The sequence below is a fragment of the Nuphar pumila genome, chromosome 9 (genome assembly GCF_984573655.1).
Source record: "Nuphar pumila chromosome 9, dmNupPumi1.hap1.1, whole genome shotgun sequence".
Classification (NCBI taxonomy): domain Eukaryota; kingdom Viridiplantae; phylum Streptophyta; class Magnoliopsida; order Nymphaeales; family Nymphaeaceae; genus Nuphar; species Nuphar pumila.
Genome location: NC_143257.1, coordinates 56,483,222 through 56,505,654, shown reverse-complemented (window position 1 = coordinate 56,505,654; position 22,433 = coordinate 56,483,222). Strand labels below are relative to the sequence as shown.

The following is a 22,433-nucleotide window of genomic DNA, read 5'->3' as shown; positions in this document are numbered from 1 at the left end:
TTTCCATCATTTGCACAATAAGGTTATCAGAGGCATCGCATGATATTAAAATGCACTATATTGCATACTTCAGTGTTAAGATTGCATTTCACAATATTCTCATACGGATGGGGATTACATTTGCATTCTCAAAGGTTTGAAATTGAATTTAACCAATCATCCCGTCTAATGGGAATAACATTGGTTTTCCCAAGGTGGATCGTCGCTCTTGCACGAAAGATGCAATTGCGACCCAAAAGACCATTACACATGGTTCAACACACTTACATGTTTGTAGCGAAATCTTGGATATTCCGTCTTATAGGAATAACATTTGCTATTCCCACAACATGGGGTGCCGCGCCTGCGGACCCGAAGCAAGGACATTTAAACTACACTTGTAATTCAACGTAGTTTTCAAATATGTGGATTTGCAATAGTGTTCGTATGTATTCTTTAACTAGGCATTGTACGTAAATCAAGGCATAAGGATCTTCCTTACGCAACATGACACACTTACGTGTCGAAGGTGATACTGAAATAACCCATCTAATGGGCATTACATTAGCAGTGCCACGCCCGCGGACCCGGAACAAACCGTTTGCCAAACCGAAAAACAAGACAATCCCTATGGAGTTCTACATTTAATTGAGAGCGTAACAATATCTGGGAAAATACCACCTGGACGGGACACAAAAGTGTCACAAGTCCATTCGGTCATACCGAATCGATCATTATGTGTGCTTCGACGTACATACACACACACATATATATATATATATTCACGTGTTTCAATTCAACTTAAAGACATGCCCTCATGTGTACGTATGTAAATGCACAAGCATACATATGTACGTATATATATTCATACTAAAATGCATACACACACCCATTCATATATATGTGTACGTATCTACATATACAATATACATATATATATATATATATATTTTTTGAACTCTCTGAAACCAAAGGCATATATAATTATGCCAAAACCCTAATTGAAATGCACAGAGGGTGTGGGGCAAGGCAATTACTAGTTGAATCGAATATGGTTCAACTTGAAGTAGCCGCGAACTGGGTTTTTGATAGGAAGTTATCGACGGCCATCATGTGGCTCTATGAGGCTGCAAGGGTGCCAAAGTGGAGGCCACACACTTGCTGCCCAAAAATCCAATCCAAATGATTGTCTGGTCCCACAGACCAGACTGTCATACAAAGTAACCGAATTTGATCCGACTTGTGGATCATTCCAAACCATTACAGGAAATCGGTTGTGATTGGTCCAAGCCCTGACAAGGGTCAACCGAATGTTTGATGAAAAGGTACACTCACTGCGGTGCCAAAGTGTCGGGTCCCTAGGACCAAATAGCAACTAGAACGGATTAGGGTTTGAACCGATTTGGTTCATCCCCGAACCCAAGGTGGTTCAGCCGAAAGGGATATCCCGTGAGTGTCCAACATCAGTTGGCTGGCACCCGGCTCCAACTAGGTAGAGCCGCGGCTGACACTAAATGCAAGCTGGCCTACCAAGGAGTCCAGGTCTGAACCATGGTTCAGACCTGCGCTCACTGGGTGCTAACCAGGTAATAAGGGGTGCACAACACCCACGGTGCACGCCCAGCTCCAGCCAAGTGAAAACTGGCTGGACTTGGTTCGCCCAACTCGGGTCAACCGGCTATGGGGCAGGTCTGGACCCTCGGTTCAGACCTGCACCCTAACCCACGCCATCTAGCACTATGCGTAGCACGAACATGCAAAGAAATACATTTATAACTGTATAATATAATTATTACTATATATTATTTTTTTTTGAAAACTAGTGCTACTAGGCGCGCGGGCCACCCGCACAGCGCCAGCTCCATTCTTGGCGCGAAATGGATGGGCAATGGGGGTCTGGTCCACTGGACCAGACCGAGCCACCCTCGCCAGCGTGAACCAAGGCCCAAGGGCTTGGTTCACAGCTGCAAAGAGGGTGTGCTGGGCACGCCTAAAGCCAGCCCAGCTTGCACCAGTCCTGGTTCCAAAAAAAAGAAAAACCGAAACAAATATAAAAGACAATATGTAAGAGGCTAACACAGTGTTATCGTCGCAAAATTTTTCTCGTCTTCCCTTCCCTTGCGGAAGAGAAAGAGGGAAATGCTTTCGCGCTTCAAACTTGACAGGATTTTTGGAAATTGTTTTGAAATACTCGCCTCCGTTTTGAAAATAGCGGGAAAATCCATGGGATGGGGCTCGACCTGTCGGTACGAGGTTCGACCGTTCCTGCCAACTTGAATAGGGGTAATCAAACCAAGGACCAAAATGTGCTTGACTTAGTTAAATCATCAAAATCGTGTTCTATCCTAAATGCACAGAGAATTCAGGCATGTGTTATGAGATTTTGAAAAATGTAAGTTGGAAAAATATGATGTATGCTTGAAAATTGCTTGGGAGTTGGAAATAGTTCTAAGGCAAATGATGGAAATCAATTTCTCAAGAAAACTCAGATGGAAAGGATTGGAAATCTCGAGAAAGTTCGTAAAGATATGGAAAAATCATGAATAGTTTGAAAATCCAGAGAAAATGTAAGTAATTCTTAGGAAAAGGATGAACATTTGAAGGGAAAATGCTGATCAGGGAAATTCTAGCTTCAAAAAGTTTCACAAGAAAATGGGAAAATTTCATTAGACAACTCTTTAGACAAGGAAAATTGAAACTCAGGAAATTGAAGTCCTGGGAATCTTAGCCTTGAAAATTGATTTTGATTCTTGAGAAAGATTGGGATACTTCTTTTGAAAATCTTAAGAAAATAACATTTTCCAGGGAAAACTGTGGAAAAACTTTTCTTGGGAAGACAATTTTGAAAAATCCTCAGAGTTTCTTGAGAAATCGATTTTCTTGAGAATGAAGTTTTTTTTAGAAAACTTTTCGTAATTCGGGGTCCTAGGGGTAAAATGGGAAGAATTGATAATTTTGAAAACCTAGGGTTTTAAAATCAATTTTGAAAAGTTTAGAAATCAAATCTGGATTGACAATTTTGAAAATCAAGAGTTCTGGACCTCGAAATGACATGCTGTGCAGTGAAATGATATGAAATGCTTATGCAATGCTATGCAAAAGACATGTCCTACAAAGTTGCTACTCTGAATTTGAAAATTCTGACTTTTGGTTAAGCATGAGATTTTGAAAATTTGCAATTTGAAGATGTCTCTGAGTCTAAATAGAGAAGTTTGGAGACTCGTGAATGGAATTTAGCACTTTCTGCAAGGTTCAATCTTGGAAAATGACCATTTTGCCCTTCATTGGTTCCGGAGAACCGAAATGTGGTGATTGATGGATATATTAGGAAGGTGAGTGAAAATTTGGGGTGTTTACAGATGCCCCTCTTTGCTACTAATCCGGCTTATGGCCAAGCTTAGTGGCAAAGAAAACACTCCAAATTTGGGCTATATATAAAAAAAATGCCCCAGTTGGAAGGATCTAACTAGGTATGAGGAAATTAGCCCGAGTGAAGATGGTAGATATGAAGTGGAGAATGAAGAGGAAAGATTCACTCTTTGATAGCGAAGTTCAGGTTTTTGCCCTTAACCTGGATGGGACAGAAATACCTCGCATGGAATGAAGCTCAGGTTTGACCCTTAACCTGACTGGAGAATGAAATATCTTATTGAAATGAGACTCAGGTTTGTACCCTTAACCTGATCGGGCGGAAAATGAAATACCTCATCAAAGGAGGCTCAGGTTTGTACCCTTATCCTGATTGGGCGGAAAATGGAATACCTCTTTGAATGAGGCTCAGGTTTATACCCTTATCCTGATCGGGCGGACAATGGAATACCTCATCAACGGAGGCTCAGGTTTATACCCTTATCCTGATCGGGCAAAAAATAGAATAGCTCATTGAATGAGGCTCAGGTTTATACCCTTTTCCTGATCGGGCGAAAAATGAATGGTATGATGGAACCTTCGGATTTTGCACAGTAAATCCGACAGGGGTTTTGCAAAAGGAAAGAAAATGGGGTGATCTTGGGCGTCTCATTGCTGAGACTAAAATCAGCATTTGAAATTGCCTTTTGCTAGAAATGATTGGTGGTTCGACCTCGAACAGAAATGGGACTGTCTATGGTTGGACAGTGGAGACATAGGGAAATGTGCGAATCCGAGAGCTCACGCTCTCAAAGAAGGGAAGGAAACAAGTCCTTAAGAGGGATTTTAAAATTGGTGTCAGGATGTATCGAAAACGGACATCAAGCTCTCACTTCACGTCAAGATAGCTGGAAAATATTGTCAAAATATTGAGAATTCTGTTGTTGATTCAAAGTTTTTGAAAATGATGCATATCATTGCAAAGGTATTCTTTCTTTTCTACCTGAAGCATTACCTATGAACGAGATTGACTTCGTAGAATCGAGATTTGAAATCCAAATTGCTTGCAATTGACCTTCTTCAAGGAAGCTATCAATTTCTTTGATATGAATAGGAAAGAGAATTTGATATTATGAAAGCAATTGATGAAAGAGTATTGATAATAGAATTTCACAAATTTAAAGAGGATTCTTGACAGATTTGGCAGTTTGATATCCTGAGAGCTTCTCTCATGATAGCCTTTCTGCACTCTTTTGGCTTTCTTGGGCTTCGGTTACATTCTCCTTTATTTTGGAGATATCTTGACTTTTTTTCTCTTTCTTTTTTCACTCTTGCTCTCTTTTGGGAAGGGTACGTCACACACTCCTTCAACTTGGAGATGTTTCGATCCTTCTTGGATGATGTTGGCTCATGGGTTTGAGATCTTTGGATGATGACTGAAATTAAATATCTTTTAGGGATTGTCGGGAGGTTCATCGCATCTGCCTTCATCTCGACAGTGCTTTGGACTTTCCCTGGAAGGATTCGTCACAAACTTCATCATCTTGGAGATGTTTCAAATCTTCTTTGGCCCCGGGGGTCTATTCGCTTAATTTGCCTTCATCTTGACGACAATTGAGAGATCCCTTTTGCGGATATTTAATTGCAGCTTAGGTGATTTTAAGGAGATAGGGCTTGGATGAATTCTCTCTTTTTCTAGCGCTCAGGATATTTCTACTGCAACTTCTTTACAAGAATAATCTTTAAAGATGTGTCATAACTGCCATCAATATCAATCATTTGTGGCTTTACAATAACATTGAATTTTCTTTTGCTGGCCATATCGATGATTTATCATTCATTCTTTTGGTTGGCCAATAGAAAGAATTTGAGTTTTGAATCTCTTTTCGCAAAAGCTTCACTCTTTTGGAAGTAATGTTAAAGGTAAACTGAGGTAAAGATTTGTATAATAAAGTTCTGAAATCAACAAATAATTTGATTGACAAATTGACAAAGTTTTCTTGAAATCCTGGGTGAAAGAGAGCATCTGAGGTCCGGCTCAACACATCCGTGACGAAAATTCTCCTCTCTTTTTCCCCAAAAAGAGAGACTCAGGCTTAGCCCTTACCTGAATGGAAAATGGGAAATACTCCTCTCTTCCCTAAAGAGGAGGTGTTTGCAAAACAAACTTTCGAAGAGAAATTAAGCTTTCGTCAAAGCTCCCTAATATTAGGTTTCTCTTATGGAAAGGGGCCGATAATAGTGAGGTCTGAAAATTGGATCATGAAAGGAACGAGTCCATCACACTCTCTCTGAAAAGAGGGTCCTTCATGACAAAATTGGCCTAGTATGAAAATTGGGGGGCCACAAGAAAAGCGAGTCTCCGTCGAGCCTCTCCCTTTAAAAGGGTTCCTTGTGTGAAATTGGAAATTGTTTTGCAAACGGTTCACAAAGACGCGAGTCCCTTCAAACTCTCCCTAAAAAGGGGCTAAGTGAACGAATTGGATAGCATGCGAAACGAACGAGCTCCCTTGAACTCTCCCTATAAAAAGGGTCTCTCGCAAGAGAAAATGATTGAAATTAGATATTGAGATTGATTGACCCGCAGGTCGAAATTGGAAATTGGAAAATTGATTGTTGGAAATTTGAATGACCCGGAGGTCAAAATTGAATGACCTGATGGTCGAAATTGAGAATTGGTTTGACCAAAAGGTCAAAATTGTGTGACCCGAAGGTCCAAATTGAGAATTGAGTGACCCGCAGGTCGAAATTGAGAATTTGGAATTAAGAATTGAGAATTGAGAATTGGAATTTGAAATTGGAAATTGGGTGACCCAGGGGTCAAAATTGGAGAATTGAATGATCCGAAGATTTGAATTGAAAATTGGTGGGCAAAATATCAAATTTAAGACATTGACAGACCCTGAGGATCGAAATGACCTGGATCAATGCTGGAGAATGATGAGTTCGAGTCAGAGCTCGAATAAAATATAGAGATCACGAGTTGGAACCCAAATCAACAAAAGACAATGAAGAGCTCGAGTCAAGGCTCGAGTAAATAAAGAGATCTCGAGTCGGAACCCAAATCAACAAAGGAAAATGAAGAGCTCGAATCAGGGTTCGAGTAAGGTAATGAGATCACAGGTCGGAACCCGGATCAACAAAAGAAAATGAAGATCTCGAGTCAGAACTCGAGTAAGGTAATGAGATCACGAGTCGGAACCCGGATCAACAAAAGAAAAATGAAGAGCTCGAGTTAGAGCTCGAATAAGGTAAAGAGATCACGAGTCGGAACCCGGATTAACAAAGGAAAATGAAGAGCTCGAATCAGAGCTCAAATAAAGTAGAGAGATCTCGAGTCGGAACTCGGATCAACAAAGGAAAATGAAGAGCTCTAGTCTGAGCTCGAATGAATAAAGAGATCTCGAGTCGGAACCCAGATCAACAAAAGAGGATAATTTGAATAAAAACCTGAGTCGGAACTCGGTTTTCCAAAAAGTTGAATTTTGAAAATGTACCAGTTTGAACACTGGATTTTGAAATAATACCAGTTCGAGCACTGGGTTTCGGTTCAGTACTGGCGATTATCTTTCCATTTCGAATCATTAGGAATTGTGATGGGACCGTTTGTTGAAATCCCAATACTGACCGGATTGTTGTTAATACAGTTGAATGCAAATGAATATGAATTGATGCACATGCATGCACAAGTGTGTAAAATGAGAGATTTGCTTATCCTGCCTGCATGCAGAACAAAACTTTAAAATGCCCCAGTGTAACTGGGAAAAGAAAGTTTGATCATTATTTGAAAAACAATTAGGAGGATTACAAAGGAGGAATAATTGCTTCACGTATAAAACTTTTTCAAGTGTCGAGCATTAATGGGATCCGGCAATTCTACCCCATCGGCATTGATGAGCCGATATGAGTTGCGGGATAATGCTTCTTTGACAACATAGGGACCTTCCCAATTTGGCGACCATTTACCGACAGGATGATGCTTGAGATAAGATATGGATAAAAGCACTAGCTCATTGACTTTGAATCTTCTTTCAATGACAGACTTCGCGTACTGCCTGGCTACTCTCTGGCGATAGGATTGAGCATGCTCTGCTGCTTTTAGCCTTCTCTCGTTGAGCAAGTCTAACTGTACCAGTCGTTGCTGCTGGTATTGATCAAGAGGTAATTGCAGAAGCAATGCGAATTTCAAAGCGGGCTTCTGAACATGTAGCGGCAATACTACTTCTGTTCCGTAGACCAATTCTGATGGAGTAGCATTCGTTGGTGTACGAATGGTGGTCCGGTAGGCCCATAGTGTATCGTGTAGCTTCTCATGCCAGTCACGGTCTGTTTCTACAGTTCGCTCCAAGATATGAATTAAAATCTTATTGGTGGCCTCTGCCTGACCATTTCCTTAAGGATAGTAGGGAGCGAAAAAATGTTGATAGATTTTGAACTTTGAGCAGAATGTCTTCATCTTTTCATTCTTAAAATGACTGCCATTATCTGACACGATGTCATGCGGGATGCCGAAACGGCAAAGGATGCTCTTGTGAATGAAAGAGACCACGTGTCGGCCTTCCACTATGCGAAGAGTGATAGCTTCTACCCACTTGGTGAAATATTCTGTTGCGGCAAGGAAGTATTTGTGGCCATTTGAAGCAGAGGGGGTGGCCTACAACATCGAAGGCCTACATAGAGAATGGCCATGGGGAGACAACATATTATAAATATGTTGCTGGAGCATGAATAGAAGGTGTGTGTATTTGGCATTGAACATACTTCTTCACATAATAGTAACAGTCTTGCTGCATAGTCTTCCAGTAGTAACCTGCTCTAACGATCTGTTTGACAAGGGTTTGGTAGCCGACATGGCCACCACAAATGCCTTTGTGTGCTTCTCGTACAACTTCTTTGGCTTCGTCTTCATCTAAACATCTGGTATATTTTGAACTGAATCCACGACGATAGAGGACATTGGCCATAATGAAATATCGGGTAGACATACGCTGGATTGCTTGCTGCTCTTTCTTTGAGAGTTCTGGAGGCAGTTCGCCAGTTTTTATGAAAGTTTTGATATTGTAATACCAAGGCTTCTTCTTTTGCTCAGCTTGGCGTACTTGCTCTGTTGGAAGGAAAGCAGGTTGGTCAAGTCTGCCAATTTCGAAGGAACGGCAAGATTCTCCATTTTCGAATGCCATGATGGAGCCTAAACTGGCTAGACTATCGGCCACTTGATTAAAATCTCTCTTGATATGGAATAGCTGAAATTCTTCAAACTTGCTAACAAGAGCTGAAACGATTTTCTGATAAGGAAATAACTTTTGATCTTTGACTTGCCATTTGGCTCGAACTTGATTGACAACAAGTAATGAGTCGCCGTAAGCATGCACTCTCTTAACATTGAAGTCTAGTAGGATCTTTAGACCTTGAATCAGGGCTTCATATTCAGCCATATTATGAGTGCATTGAAAGTCTAACTTGAGAGAAAATGGAATCATTTCTTTTTCTGGAGTGATTAATAAGATTTCAATGCCTATTCCAGCCATATTCTTGGAACCATCGAAAAATAAATTCCAGACCGGGTATTGCTGGATGTTGCATATTTGCTCATCTGGGAAATCATCTTCGACTTTCCCCCATTCTGCCAAAGGAAAATCTGCCAATTGATTTGCAATTGCTTGGCCTTTGATTGATTGTTGCGAGACATATTCTAAGTCATACTGCATTAGTATGACTTGCCATTTTGCGACCCGTCCGCTGAGGAAAGGTTGCTCTAAGATGTATTTGAGAGGATTGAGTTTAGACAAAATTTTGACCTCAGATGCCAGCAGGTAGTGTCTTAGTTTCTGACACATCCATACCAGAGCTAGGCAGGTCTTCTCTATTTGAGAGTATTTCTTTTCATAGTCTATGAAAGTCTTACTCACATAATAAATGGCGTGCTCTATCAAGCTGCCTTCTTTGTACTGCGCCAAGAATCCGCCGCATGCGACTTGATTGACCGATATGTATAATAAAAGTGGTTTTCCCAATTCTGACAGCTTTAGGATAGAAGGATTGAGGAGATACTTCTTGATGTGATCGAATGATTGCTGACACTCTGGTCCCCATTCAAACTTCACTCCTTTTCTGAGCAAGTGATTGAAAGGTTCTCATCTCATTGCCAAGTTGGAAATAAATCGCCGGATTGATTGCATACGTCCTTGAAGGCTACGCAATTCTCTAAGATTTTTCGGGGGTGGCATATCAATGATAGCCTTTGCTTTGGCTGGGTCAACTTCAATTCCCTTTTTGCTGACCAGAAAACCCAACAGTTTGCCTGATTCGACTCCAAAGACACACTTTTGCGGGTTAAGTCTTAACTTGTAAAGAATGAGTCGCTTAAAGACTTGATCAAGGGCTTCGAGGTGATCTTCTTCCTCTTTAGATTTCACGAGGATATTGTCAACATACGCATCCATGATTTTGTGCATCTGATCATGAAAGATAACGGCCATTGCCCGTTGATAGGTTGCTCCAGCATTCTTGAGCCCAAAAGGCATAACTGTATAGCAGAAAGTGCCCCAAGGCGTAGTGAAGGAAGTTTTTGATTGGTCGCGGGCGGCTAACTTAATCTGATTGTAGCCGGAATATCCGTCCATAAAAGAGAACATAGCATGTTCTGCTGTACTATCGATGAGAAGATCGATGCTTGGAAGTGGATAGTCATCCTTCAAAGTCGCCTTATTGAGGTCTCTGAAGTCTATGCAAATCCCGACTTTGTCGCTTTTCTTTAAAACAATGACAATGTTGGCTAACCAATCAGGGTAGTCAATAGCTCGGATAAATCCTGCTTTGAGCAGATCTTTGAGTCCTTCTTTGACCTGTTGTTCTATTCTAGGATCCATTTTTCTCAGCTTCTGCTTGACTGGGTTAGCCTCTGGCTTAAAGACGAGACAGTGTTCGACCAATTTTGGGTCTAATTTTGGCATATCTTCACATGTCCATGCGAACACTTCCTCATGTTGCTTAAGAAAATTAGTGAGCCTTTCCTTTTCTTCCGGACTCAGACTAGTTCCGTTCTGGAGAATTTTGGGATCTTCCTCTGAACCGATATTGACATCTTCACTCGGATCTTGGACTAGAGGAGATGGTTCGTCCTGCTTCTGCACTGCGGCAAACTCTGGTAATTCTTGAAGAGACTGATCATATTATGCACAGTCATCTGATCGTTTTGCAATCTTGCCCTCTTTGGTGCTTGCTTTGACTCTGTGAATTGCTGACGACTTCTGAAAAGCCTTGGGATTGAGAACGAGCTTCTTGATTGTCCGAGAAGTCATTCTGAAATTTTGGATAAGAAATTTGGTTCAGATAAAATTTCTCACCGTAAGACAAGCAATCATTTGAAGAGAACTTATGCATAAAATGACATTAAAATTATAAAATGAAGAGATGGACGGAAAGGAGATAGATGGCATCCAGATAAACAAAGAAATCTTGGAATTTTATTGATTTTGAATTGATCAAAGACATTGATAAAATGAGACATTTATTTTGGAAAGAAAGAAAATAACAAATGGTCTTCAATGTGCCCCTTTGACAAAAACAGTCTTTTTTGGTGAGCTTTCGCCGGAGAACCCTAGTCCTGCTCTGTGGGGACGATGCTTTTGGATCACTGGCTCGATGCGGCCATCTTCATTTTTGCCGAGTCCTTTGAAGGGTTGATAACCATGTTTCAGGAGCAAATCAAATCCCATTCTCGCTTTCATGAATTGCGGAAACAACGGGTGATCTTTGATAGCGCTGTAGTCGATTCAGCCTCCAACCTTGAAGAATTGAGGACCTCTCCATCGGGCCATGGCTACTGTGTGCATAGATGGTTCTGAGGATGCCTTGAGTATTTCTCGATTTTCTCCAGGATTAATCTCTTCACTTTCCCTGATGCTGGGAATATCCGCAGTGAATGATGGCCGGGGAATCATGGGTTGCGGGAGCCTTTCTTCTAGGTCTTCTCCCAGTATTGTGGTAATCATTCCACCTTTTGACCATTTCACGCATTGATGAAGGGTGGAAGGCACTGCATTAGCATTATGAATCCATGTTCTTCCGAGCAACAAGTTGTAGGTAGGTGGCACATTGACCACATGGAAATGTACTGAGTGCACCGAATAGTTGATGAATACTTCCAAAAATATTTTGCCCTTGGCCGTTTGACCATGGTTGTCAAATCCGTAGATAGTGATGGGATCTGGAATATATTCTTTATCTTTGATCCCTAATGCTTTTGCGGTCATCTCGAGACAAATATTGAGGCTACTACCTCCATCGACCAGCACATGGGGTACCGTCATTCCTCTCACTCAAACAACGATATACAAGGCATTATTATGAAAGGAATGTGGTTTTGGAAGGTCCTCATCTGAGAAGGTGATTGGTGCATTGGTCATGGCTGAATTCACAATTTGTGCCATGTCTTCAGGTGTGGTACTGGGTTTAAATTTGATCTTACTGAGCAAATCATCCAGTACTTGTTGGTGCTTGCGGGAATTCTTGGCTAAGTCCAAAATTGAGACATTGGACAGAGCGGTTAGAGGCTTTTGACTAGAAGTTTCTCCCCTTTTTGGGTTGGATTTGAGAAAATGTTTTGGGAACCCTGGAATTTTACTGGCTGCTGTAGGCAATATTTCAACTAGTTCCGCTGATACTTTTAGCTTATCAAAAGTTGAAATTATGTCCACCTTCTTGGTGGGTGGTGCTGCTTGTCGTAGCACTGAAACCTGGTGCTGAACTCAGAGATCTTGTGCAGAACATGGCTTGATGTGCTCATGCGGTAGGAATGGCTGTGCAAACACTACTGCTGTGGTGTGCGGAGAAAAGGGCTGATTGAGAATATCCATTTTTTCTTCTTCTTCTCCTTCCACTAAAAGATTTTTTTCAATAAGATCTTGTACAATGTTTTTGAGAACAAAGCAGTTCTCAGTGTTGTGCCCCACTGTTCTGTGGAACTTGCAAAACTGATCTTTCTATTTTCTCATGGGCACAGGGGGATCGGCCAATCTGGGCAACTTAACCATCTCTTTTGACAGCATATACTCGAGCACATCTTCGAGCGATTGGTCGAGGAGAGTAAATTTTCTATCGTAACTCCATCCTTCATGTTTAGTCTTCTCGCGCAGTTTCGGCCTTTGATCCTGCTGAGGAGGTTTGCTGTATTGAGGGGCAGGCTTTCCTTTCTGATCTCCTTTGTTGTTCGAACTGCCTGAGCTGTAGCAATAATCTTTCTTCTGCCCTTTATACTGATTCCGACTGTTGTTGTTGTTGTTGTTGGTAGAATAGGTGAAGTGAGCTTTCTTCTTCTGCTCACCTTGGGGGTTGTTTTTGGAAAAGGTGAAGCCTTCGTAGACTCCATTCTCCACACTCAGCTTGAGCCATTCGGCTCGTTCAGTCAACTCAATAAAGGTACGGGATGGTGCAGTAGAGATCAATCCTCTTAATGGTTGAGAGAAGTTGTTGAGGATTAGAGACAGGGCGTGCCTTTTCGAGATAGGATCTCTTATTTTGTTGCAGGCCGATCTCCATCTGTGAATAAAGTCTCATGCTTTTTCATTCTCATTTTGCCTTAGATTGCAGAGATGACTCAATGTAGGAAGCTCCTCTGTGTTGAACAAGAAGCGTTCAATAAATAGGTTTACTACTTTATCGAACTCCTTGAGCTTGATTGGATTGATATGCTCCGCATACCATTTAGCTGCAACTCCTTCCAAGCTGCGGGGGAAGCATAGAAATAGTGCCCGGTTGTCCCTCTTGAACCTCGAACATTCAGCAAAAAAAGTGGCAAGATGAGCTTTTGGGTCGCCAGAACCGTCGAACTTGATGAATTTTTGGGGAAGATTCTCCAGATCATCATCCCCTTCTAAGCTATCGTAGAAGTCTTCGCCGGTGAAGACTTTCCTGCCCTTGTCGCGGGCTTGCAGATCCTTGACAACTCTAGCCATTTCTCTGAATTGGGCTTGCAGGGACTTTTCTGCATCCTGACTCTTTGATTTGCGGCCTTTTTTTTGTTCTTGGCCTCGCTTCTGAAATACCGGAGGCACTTCATATTCTTCATTTGTATCTTCAATTGAGTTTGTTCCGTCTGAGATCTCTTCAGGCTGAACTTGCCTTTTTGAAGCCTTCTTATCCCTATGACTATGGAACTTCTCTCTGAATGGGTTTCTTTCTGAGCTGGTCCCGGGCTGTTCATTCATCATTTTATTCATCATCTTTCGAAACATGACATACATTTGCGGGTCTATGCCATCATCTTCTTGTTGCTGCTCTTGACTTCTCTCAGATCGGGGGGAGCCCATCTCTTCTTCTGAAGCCGACGAGTACTGAGATGCCATTGTTCTTTTGCCTGATCTTGTCCGAACCATCAAATGTTATAGATGCTCTCTGCAGGGCAAAGACCTGATTAGATTCTGAAGGAATTGGTTTTCGGAAGAAATATTTGCTGAAAAATATGATAGACAATTTGAAAAAGATATCCCATTACTGGGGACTGAGTCATCGCGGGAATCACGACAATTGTGTTGTCATTCTCTTTGCAAGAGAAATAAAACAACGAAAATGTGCCTTGTTACCTAGGCGAGGTCGTCAAACCACAATAGAAAGAGAGAGAATTTTATTGAAATGAGAAAAATATGATTTTATTGATCTTGACAAAGAGGTGGAGGACAAACAATTTGCCACCATTCACGATAGTTGACAGACATTCTAGGACCAGGAAAGATTTTAAGAGAGGCAAAGGAATCCCAGCTGTAGCGGGCTGAATGATATGCCCCGGACCATTGTGTGGAGGTGAGATCGAACTCTGCCATAGCTCCTGATAGCAGTCGGGCTTCGACATACTATTGCCTCTGGGAGAACTGCCGAACACATCGCTCCGGTTGATAGTAAGTGCAGAAGAATGGTCCCAACAACTTGAATCATTTTCCATAAGCGTATGTATATCTGGGAGGGGACAATTGTCGATCAAAATAGTCCCAGACTACGTCATCTTCTTGAATGTTATTGATCATGGACCGGTACTACGCTACTGGAAGGAGTTCTTGGCCGTTATATCTGAAAGAGCTTGCTCGGGCTGGAACATGTTGGAAAAACCAGGATTGAAGTGCGTAGATGCAACCTTCAACTAAAATGGATTCTCCAAGTGAGAATCGAGTTAGACCACGATATAGGAAGGCGAGCGTTGTCATGGCTATGGAGAGGCGATTGGTCTGCTGACTTCCCCATCTTCTCATAAGCTGGATTATTCTGATGTTCATGTAGTTTTGTCCATCTGGAAAGAGGGATAATCCTACAGTGCACAGAACCATTGCATTCTGAATCCTTTCTTTGGCTGTCCTTGATAACGAGCTGACTTCAATGAATGTTCCATATTGGCGGTACAACTCGAGCAGGTTAACATATTCATTTCCGTCCAACTGGATCAGGGGCTAGGATCGGCGGCCTGTCATACGGGCTAATGAATCTCGGGGGTCCAAACCCTTGACATTGATAAGGAATTGATGTTCTAATGGATCTCCTGGTTGACCGGCTGGTTCTGGTAACCCCATGATTTCTGAAAATTCATCCATTAAAATGGTCGTTTCTCCCCATGGGAACTAGAAGGTACACGTCCGAGGATTCCATCGCTCTGCCATTGCGTGGATCAGGTTGCCATTGATGGTCTGCTTTCCGACTGCTGACGCCAGTTCTAATCCGCACTCGCTCAAATGGTCCGGGAATATTTGGGAAAAGATTTTTAGCCAGGAATAGTACCACCGGAGAATGAAAGTTCCGGTGCTAAGGGCTCGGTGTTCAGGACGACCTTGTCGCACCTCGCAGGAGATGTGACCTTCAGGAAAGATAGGATCAACTTGACTGGATGCCATCGAATTAAAAATAGAGAAAGACTCAGAATGAGACTTGGGGAAAATGTGGAAAATTTTGCAGGCAGGATATAAAATGCGGCTGGAAATTCGAGATCAAGTAGAAAGGTAGAATGGAAAATCGCCTGGAGTTTTGAAAGAAATAGGATATTTTGGAAATCATCCAGGGTTTGAGAAAATAAAGGAAAAGGTGGAAACATGGATATTTGAAAATATTTTTGGTGAAAATATGAAGGAAATAAAGGTAGCATACAAACAATCACATCCTGCACAAACATTTATGCACATTCAGCACTCCCTAAAAGGCTGACTCTAGATGCATCACTTTGAAAACAGCTGGAGCACCCTAATCCTAACTCTAGGTTCATATCATCTTTGTCCAATCCAGTTATGCCGATATACCCCGACCAAAATCCGAGGTACGTGGCATATAATTTCAACTTTGGTTCTAAGGTAAGGTTTTCCAACATCCTTGAGCACCTACCGATATACTTCGGACTGTGGCCCGCGGTACGTGGTAGGGGGCTGTTAACCCAAATAATTGGCCCAGTTGTGAGGCTCTGTCCCGAACTAGGGTTCTGGAAGAGAGCCCAGCAACGTGAAGGCCGGGTAATGATAGGTAATTGAGATTTTTAAAAAATGATCACATGCAAGAAATAGAGGGCTCTAAGTCCTAGAGAGATAGATTTTGAAAACTTTGAAGAAGCATACATTGTTTGCATTCAGATCCTAAATTGAGGAGAGTTATATTTAGACCTAAGTCTATGTGAGCATGAAAATATCTCCTCAGTCTGGTCCTACCAAACCATGCCTAGTCTATATGCAATCAATGTCAGCTAGGTCAGAATCTAGGCTCCTAGGTTCACATGATATCAAAAGTAAAAGAGCTGAGAATTTGTAAACATAATTTCGATAATTGAACTAAATCAAGCACAATTTTGACCAAACAAGGACAGGTCCCATCACGGTCGCCAAACCTGTTATCGTCGCAAAAATTTTCCCGTCTTCCCTTTCCTTGCGAGAGAGAAAGAGGGAAATGCTTTCGCGCTTCAAACTTGACCGAATTTTTGGAAATGGTTTTGAAATACTCGCCTTCGTTTTGAAAATAGCGTGAAAATCCATGGGATGGGTGATGATGCATGAAATGCACATCATGTAAACAAGTTTTTCATGCATTTTGTATCAAGTTTAAGGTTTTAAACCCATGTTTAGATGTGTTTTGATAGTAAGGGGTTATGGTTCGAATTTCAGAAAAATCAGAGTTAAAATGAGAGAGTTATGGCCATTTCAGTGTTTGGGCACAAATTTCAAGGTGGATCGGATCCATATCCGACCCATTTAGGTTAATTGGACCTTGGATCAACTCTTAAAAAGCCCAAAACCCAACCCACACGCCTATCCATATCCAATTTAAAAAGTTTTGCAGAAAACCCCCCAGAAAGTAGCGCCTAGCAATATTTTATTTTTTAACCCTCTTTCTGAAAAATGTCAAAACTATAAATAGTTTTTTTTCAAGAACCCTAGGCGTCTTTGGCTATGTTTGGATGCCCCCTACAGTGATTCTACTCCAGCAGCTCCTTCCTCTCCATCTCCCTCCACGTATTGGCCATTGAAGACCGGTCTATGCTTGATTTTCAAGCATATTTTCGATCTCTCTTGTGTTCCTTTCCATTTCTTTCTTTCTCCTTGCTGTAGTTTCACCACTTTTCTGTATTTTTGCAGGTGTATCAGAGGTGGAGACCATTAACCTTGTGCGGGAGTGCGAAACACACCAACAAGATAAGCCGGCCCTACCTTCATCCGGCTTTCTACACCCTCCGATCGAGAATCGACTCACATTCCATCGTCGGTGGATCTCCAACGTGTAGCAGCTGCAAAGGTGCTGTTTTTTGGTGAAGTCCAGCATCCTGGAACTGTTTAGGACGTCCTACTCCAGCCACGGTCCGCTCTTCTTCATCCCCTCGGTCGTCGGATCTTCCAAGAGGTAGGTCTTCTTCTTCCTTCTCTTCTAGCTAAAACCGAATTGTGTGTTGGTTTTCTTTTTTTTATTTTCTGTGTGTTTCTTATTTTTATTTTTGTTTCAACCTTAGATTAGATTTCGTGCATAGGCCAGCACGTTAAATTAGGTTTATTTGTTTGCTTGATTCATTGGAATCGATTTTTTTATTTTTCATTCTTTTCCTTAAAATCGGCTAGATCTTCATCTAGCCGATTCTTCAAGTGTCATAGGTGTTCTTGGGTCTGTTTTACAGAAAAACTAATAAAAAATTTTGCTCTTTTGATTCATCTTAGTCGTTTGGTTGTGTGTGGTGATTGTTATTTCAATAGAAAAGCAAAAATACAAAAATCGGCTAGACAATTTCTAGCCGATTCTTGATTTTTACAAAAATATTTTTGTTTCAATTTTTTTATGTCCAGCGTGTGTATTGAGTTGTTTTGCTGAAAATCCAATTATAAAAGTTCATTTTAATTCATTTTATTCGTGGGTTGTGCTTGTGTCTTGTTTGTTATCATTTTTGAAAAAGAAAAAAAATCGGCTAGACTTATTCTAGCCGATCTTTGCATTTTAGTTAGATTTGTGTTTTTAGGTTAGTAAATTGTGTGGTTTGCTGTATGTTTTGCATATTAACAGCAGAAAAAAATCGTGTTAAGTCATTTCCTTATTTTCGGATTGTTTTAGAGAATCGTTTTTAGCATTTTTGTGTTTTTGGTGTTTTGGATCTATTGAAAAACAAAAATTACAAAAGTCGTATTTTTATTTCTTTATGTTTTTAATAAATTCCAGCATATTGCTGTTCATGTTTGCATTTGTGCAATTAGAAGTTCTTTTTATTATATTTTAATTTAGTTTATCAAAATAGTGGCTATTTAGTAAAATCGTTTTTTGTTAGTTTAGGTTTTTAATTTTTTTTTATTTTTGTTAGTCTTCTTCTTCCCCAAGGTGGGGCGGCAGCCATTAGAGCTCCCCTTGAGCTCTTGGTCGATTTTTTTTAGAAATTATTAATTACAATTAGTTAAGTTAGGAAGGTGTCTAGGTTCAATGTATTAGGGTTTTCTTTCCTAGCCGTTTTTAGGGGTCAATTAAGTAGGTTTTAGGAATTAGAGTAGCATTTAATCCTAGGAAATCGATTTTCTATGTAAGTCATTTTATTCCCTAGGTGGCTTTAATTGCATTAGTTTAGGAAGTAGCACCAATTGAAGTTGGCGATTTTTGAGAAGGGAGGTAATTAAAGTAATTGAAATTTGGAAAGTTTTTGAAAAGAGGAGTTTCTTCAAAAATCGTGTAAGGCATTTAAGGGAGATTTAAATCTTGAATGGGCATTAAAGAAGGAGTTAATCCTTAAATTTGGAAAGTGTTTTTGAAATTAAACAAAAATTCCAATCTAGGCTCCACGATTTCCATAGAGCATTAAAAGCACTTTAATTCCCTCTTGAAAAGCAAAAATTGTGGGTTTATAGATTGGACTTTTCATTTTTCCAAAATGAACCTTAAAGACAATTAAGGAATGTAACTCCATCATTAAGTGGGGCGGTTTTTGGGAATTCAAAGCATTCCAAAGTTTGAGCATTTACAATTATTACTTTATTTTTCCAACCTTCTCCATTAAAATCGTTAACTTTAAATTAATTGTAAGAATTAAGAGGTTACTACTTTAGTCTAAACCTAACCTAGTCAAACCAAGCCAAGGTCGAGTCAAACCCTAGTCTAAACCCACTTGAGTCTAGTCAAGTCAACCCTTAGTTTGAGTCAACCGACCCTACCTATTGAACCTAATCTAACCTAGTCAATTAGATTGACTTGGTTAGGTGAGTCGTTAATCTAGTCAAAACCTAGCTTAGTCTAAGTCAAAGCTTAGACCAAATCTAGGTCGTGTCCAAGATCAAGACCCAACCCTAGTCAAGCCTAGTTGAGTCAACCCTAACCTAAGTTTAGGTCAACCGAGTCTACCTAACCTAATCTAAGCCAAGCCTAGTCGAGTCAAACCTAACCCCTACTTAACCCAACTCGAGCCTAGTCAAAGACCTAGACCTAACCCTAGTCAATCTTTAGTCCAACCCTATCTAAGTCAAACTGATTCCACTTAAGTAAACCCGAACCTAGTTGACTAAGTCAACTCAAAACAGAGTCCAACTGAGTTTTAGTTAAACCTAACTTAGTCAAAACCCAAGCCTAAGTTAAGTCATAGACCAAACCGAACCCAATCCTAGTCAACCGAACCCAACTAGTTAGGTCAAGCCTAGCCGAGTCCACATTGGTCCAAGTCGAGTCCACCTTAGCTCGAGCCTATCTCTCCCAACCAAACCCAAACCGAGCCTCCCTAATCCAAACCGAGTGAACCCTAATCCTATCCTTGTTCTTTAGTGGATTTAATGTCATTTAGATTTTATTTATGTTGATTTTAGATTAATTAGTTTAGTTATTTGATTTAATATAGTATAGAAGTGTGTGTGATTTGTGCATTGTGTGTCGTTGACTTGTAGTTATTTAGCGTTTAACATAGTTAATTAGAATCACATTTAATTGAGTAGTATAGTTGCATTCGCATCATTAGTTAACATAGTTTTAATCATAACTTGCTTAGCGTATAACATTCGTCATGCATTTAGCCTAGTTGTAATACTCATCTGCATATACACTGTGATACAGTGTCATTTAGACTGCATTAGGTTTAATTTACATTTTCTAGTGTTTAAATAGATTCATAAAGTGAATAGTGCACTCAAAGAAAAAAACGATTTTTGCCCTGTCGCACAAGCGTTATTGTCTGTGCAAAAATTTTGTGTTTTCCAAAAAAATTTATTCTATTCACTTTATTAACGTGTTATTTGACTGCAGACCAAATTTCAGCTCTTTTGGAGTTGATTTGGTCTGATTTTTAAGCGTTTTGCAAAAACCGCTTTTTCTGGATTTTAAATTATAGGACTTTCGATATCCTGATTTTTCCCAGTTTTGAAATGCTTATATCTGGAGTTCCAGATACTGTTTTTCCATTCTGTAAAAACTGTCAGATTGTTTAATCTGTCAGTTGCAGAACAGAACAAATTTCGGGAAAATCGGACCTCGTTTGTTCTATCAAACACTGGTTTTTCGATAACCTGTCAGAAATCTATTTTACACTAGTTAGGGGCAGTTTCGTAATTTCCTTAGTTTCGGCATTTTAGACCCGTTTTCAGTAGTTTCTGCATTTTAGGAGTTGCATAATCATCATACAGCATTAGTAGAATTAATTTAGCTAATTTTAGAATTAGTTTAGGATTTTAGTTAATTATTGTTTGATAAGTAACATTTGTTTTATTATTTTCGTAAAATTAGAATTAATTTTAGTATTGTTTGCATTGTTAGAATAGAATACTAACTTTGTATTTTTCTGCATTTTTAGGTTGAAAAGCATATTTAGTTTCCAGGGTTATTGTCCAAGTGTGAAGATTGTCTAATTGGCGAAAAGACGAAAATACCCTTGGTGTGGAGAAGAAGATTTAGTTGCTTTTTCATTTTCATTTTAGTGATTAATTGTAGTTGTATTAACTTTATAATTGTAGATTGATATTTGTAATTAATAAATCAAATTTTCTAGAAATATCTTGATTAATTCCTGTTCCCTGAGGATTCGACCCGTACTTACCACTTTGTGGAAAGTCGGTTTTTATATTTTTGGTTGACGATTTTCCAAAGTTTTATTGAAAATAATTGTTTTAAAAAGATCATTTTAAATTATCAACCAAATTTTGGCGCCGTTGTCGGGGAACGGCGAATTAATTACTTTATTTCTTAGAGTTTGATTTATTACTTTGTTTTAATTAGTTAATTAGCTGTTTTCTTTTTAGTTAGTAGGATTAGTAAGTGAATATAGGATTAACATAGTTAGTAAATATAAGATTCATGTACTGTTATTTCTAGGATTCACTCAAGTTTCATTCTACAAGGAGCGATTAGACAGGTGGGTTTTAGAAAAACATAGTTTGTGATTTCCTGTATTTATTTATTTTAGCATTTTAGAATAGTTTACTTTGTTACTTATTTATTTAGTTATAGAATTCTGACATAGATAGATAGCATATCTGTTTGTTTTTAGTTACTGTTATTTGTTTATTTACACTTTAGTACCTATGTTAGTTTAGTTTTAGATTTAGGTTGTCTGCTTACATCTGGTCTTAGTACCAGTGTATGCAGGGGCGACGAGGTTTAGGAACCCCATTACACCCATTTGTTGACAACCCAGAGAGAATTTTACATTCTCATCGAAGTTCGACAACAATGGCTGACATGGATCCTCCACCTCCACCCCCAGTTCATCCACGCCCTCTGCGGGAATACTTCATTCCCACAGACTATGTTCAGGCATCCTGCATTCGGAGACCCGATGTAGGAGCGCCTCATTACGAGATTAAGGCCAGCATTATTCAGATGCTTCCATCGTTTTATGGCCTTAGTCATGAAGATCCCTACAGACATTTAGATGAATTCCTCGAAATCTGTTCTACTATTAAGATACAGAATTTTGATGATGATGCTTTGAGGTTGACTCTATTCCCCTTTTCATTGAAGGACAAAGCCAAGTATTGGCTAAAGTCCTTAGATTCTGTAGAAATAGAGTCCTGGGATCAATTGCAACAGGAGTTTCTTCAGAAATATTTTTCCATTGGTCGTACGAACCAATATCGTAGAGCCATCACTAGCTTTTCAGAGCTAGATGGTGAGCGCTTTCATGAGACATGGGAGAGAATGAAGGATCTCCTCAGGAAATGTCCCCATCATTAGGTGCCGAAATGGCAACTGGTGCAGAGCTTCTATGATGGATTTTCTGACAAGAATCGTCAGATGATCGACTCTTCATGTGGAGGGACATTCATGCTGAAGAGCGAGGATGAAGCATGGAGGTTATTTAATACATTGGCTGAGAATTCCCTTCACCATGCTTCGAGCTCTCATTCGGATAGAGCCACACCCAGCATTCAGAAGAAAGCTGGTGTTCTTGAGATTGGTCCATCTACTGCATTACAGTGCAAGGTAGACATGATTGCTCAGAAGCTGGACCAACTTCTCTCAGGACCATCCAATACACAGCAGGTGTGTACTCTTTGTGCCAGTTCGGCACACGAGATCACTGAGTGCCCTTCGGCAGCTCAGTACCCTGAATTTGTTCAAGAACAAGTTCAGGCAGCTCAGGGTTACGTCAGACCGCCGAACAACCCATTCTCATCTACATATAATCCGGGTTGGCGTAACCATCC

The 22,433-nt window shown here is 40.2% G+C and overlaps 1 non-coding gene across 1 annotated transcript; it reads right to left on the bottom strand.

The window, feature by feature from the left end:
* Nucleotides 1–21,859: 21,859 nt before the first annotated feature.
* LOC149828598 (small nucleolar RNA R71) lies at nt 21,860–21,962 on the bottom strand. Its single transcript, XR_016434492.1, has one exon. It is a non-coding gene; the product is annotated as a small nucleolar RNA R71 (small nucleolar RNA).
* Nucleotides 21,963–22,433: the final 471 nt, after the last annotated feature.